The 2,785-nt window shown below is 38.1% G+C and overlaps 1 non-coding gene across 1 annotated transcript; it reads left to right on the top strand.

Moving 5' to 3' along the window:
• Positions 1-1,622: 1,622 nt before the first annotated feature.
• On the top strand, positions 1,623-1,729 carry LOC121256808. The gene has a single exon (XR_005939098.1). It is a non-coding gene; the product is annotated as a small nucleolar RNA R71 (small nucleolar RNA).
• The last annotated feature ends 1,056 nt before the right edge of the window (positions 1,730-2,785 follow it).

The following is a 2,785-nucleotide window of genomic DNA, read 5'->3' as shown; positions in this document are numbered from 1 at the left end:
GGGGGTCGGATGGATTGTGGACGGAGTTGATTGTATATTTGGTTTGTGATTGGATTGTGTTGACATTTGTTGGATATTGGTGTCGTGTCTTGTCCACTGCATTTGCACGCATGTTCATGTTTGTAACTGAAAACTGGGTTTTCGCATGATTGCATACATGTTCATGTGTTTATTTGAAAACTGGGTTTTCATGTGAGAAATGATTTTTGGGTGTGTTTGAAACGACTGGATTGACTGGTTTGAGAAGAAGGAAAAGAGACTGTAGGGATGGTGGTAAGCAGGGACGGTGGTAGAGTCCCGCCTGTGATTCCCACCTATGGTGCACGCGATAGGGATGGTGGTAAGCAGGGATGGTGGTTGTGTCCCGCCTGTGATTCCCGCCTACGGTGCACGCGGTAGGGATGGTGGTAAGCAGGGATAGTGGTATAGTCCCGCCTGTGATTCTCGCCTACAGTGTCCAATAAATTGTTGAGTTTTGTGTAAATCATTTTTTGGAAAAATGTTGGATTATATGTTTTGGCTAAAAATGGGATTTTTAGTGTGTGTTGGAAAAGTACTTGTTTTCAGGAAAAAATGAGGTTTTGGGATTTGTTAGTTGGTTGCTTTAATGCGTTTTTATCTCGAGGGTTGTTTGGATTATTACTTATCTGCGGTACCGTTTTATGGTATCGCAGATTTTGATGCAGATGAGGATGATGAGTCTTAGGCTTTGGCTCCATTGGGAGAGCGATCTGGGATTGCTCTCGTGCATCGATATTTATTATCCTAGTCTTTTATGTATTTATCTTTTATAATATATTTGGGATGACTGTATAATTTTTTTTTAAAGATAAATTATTTTGGATACCTGTATTTAAATTTCTGGTACTTAGTTGACTTATTATATTATCCGCTGCGATTTTTGTTGTGCACTTTTGCATATTGCACACACTTGGGCACATTTTGTTGGGATGCGTGACCCATGTTGTCATCATCCCGATGTCACGATTCTCGCGTCCCTATACGTGGGAGTCGGGGCGTCACAATGAGTCTCAATACTATCCAACCGTGAATCAGTGTTTTTAAACCTTGCATTTGTCTCCTGAACAAAGGAAACTATGGCATCCTCAAGTGACATCTTCTTCTTGCTTGATTGACTATCAAATCCTATTGGAGGTTGCAGCACATTCTTTATATTTCCATTAGACAAATTCTCATGATTTCGAAGCCCTGGATGGTAGTAATTTGGCATAGGATTACCACGATAGTTGTAGTTCCGATTGTTGATGTATTGAACTTGTTCTTGACTCGCTTCATTACTTGAAACTGTCAAACTTGTAGCTGCAACGTATTCTGCACTTTGTGGTATCCTCTGGGTTGTCAAAGCTGAAATCTGATGGGATAAAGTAGCAACTTGAGCTGAAATGGCTGCTAACAGCTCCAATTCATGAATCCCAACAACTTTCTTAGCCATAGTTCTTTCAGTTGGCCATTGATAGTTGTTTGAGGCCATCTCTTCTAAAAGATAGGTAGCACCCTCAGCTGTCTTTGACATCAAAGTTCCACTAGCAGCAACATCAACTATGTTCCGAGTTTGCCCATTTAACCCATTATAAAACATCTGAACTTGCAACCAATCTGGCAATCCATGTTGAGGGCAGCGTCGAATCAAATCTTTATACCTTTCCCATGCTTCATAGAGTGACCTGAAATCATTTTGCTTGAATTGACCAATCTCACTCCTGAGTTGGGCTGTTTTTGCAGGTGGGAAGAATTTAGCAAGAAACTTTTCAGTCATGTCCAGCCAACTAGTGATGCTTCCAAGTTGTAAAGATTGTACCCAACCTCTTGCCTTGTCCCTTAAAGAAAAAGGAAATAATCTCAGTCTAATGGTGTCTTTAGTAACACCATTGATCTTTACAGTGTCACAAATCTCCAAGAACATCGCCAATTGGGCTTGTTGCACCATGCTGATCAAGGTCGGTTTGAGCTCAAAATTATTGGCATTAATGGTCTGGCATCTTATACCTAATTTGTTGTCATTCACAATTGGCCGCACATAACCCTTCAAGGTGCGTGGCGGTGCATCATGTTGTTCGTCAGCCATGACTAGTACTTTCTTTTTTCTTTGTGATCTAAGAGTTCTTTCGATCTCCGGATCAAAAGGAGTAATCTCATGAGTTCTAGCATGATGCATCCAACGTCAAAAACACACCGAGAGAGAAAATAAAATAAAATTCTAAATTAAAACCAAGATTACTTTGTATCAACATTGGCAAAAATAAGAAGAAATCAATCCCCGACAACGGCGACAAAAACTTGATCGGTGCAAAACTGCAAGTGCACAGTTTTGTAGTTTTATAGTAAAGTGATGAGAAGAGTATCATCCTCAGGGATTGGTAACTTATTTTTGACGAATATCGAAATTATATTAATCTTGACTTTATTTAAAAAAGTCACTAAGATTTTTGTAATTGTAATTTAAAATAAAATTAATTCAAAGAAAATACTCAAAGCAAAAAAAATTATTGTTCAAAGATCAAATCAATGAGAAAGAAAACTTCGAGGAAATCGATTTTACCTAATTCCTCACTATGCTTTACTCATCTAACTAATTGAATTTAATTCTCTTTGTGTGTTAGCAAATCTCCACAAACATCCAAAAGCCTTTTTCGATAGTCAATTAGAAATTATTCTTGTTCATCATTTTACACAAGAGTATGCAAATTAATAAAGCAAGAAAACAATAAGACTAATGATTTTAATACTACATAGGTTCATATAAGTCTTTCGATCTCTATATTTA

The sequence above is a fragment of the Juglans microcarpa x Juglans regia genome, chromosome 3D (genome assembly GCF_004785595.1).
Source record: "Juglans microcarpa x Juglans regia isolate MS1-56 chromosome 3D, Jm3101_v1.0, whole genome shotgun sequence".
NCBI lineage: Eukaryota > Viridiplantae > Streptophyta > Magnoliopsida > Fagales > Juglandaceae > Juglans > Juglans microcarpa x Juglans regia.
This window is presented reverse-complemented; position numbering and strand designations above follow the sequence as displayed.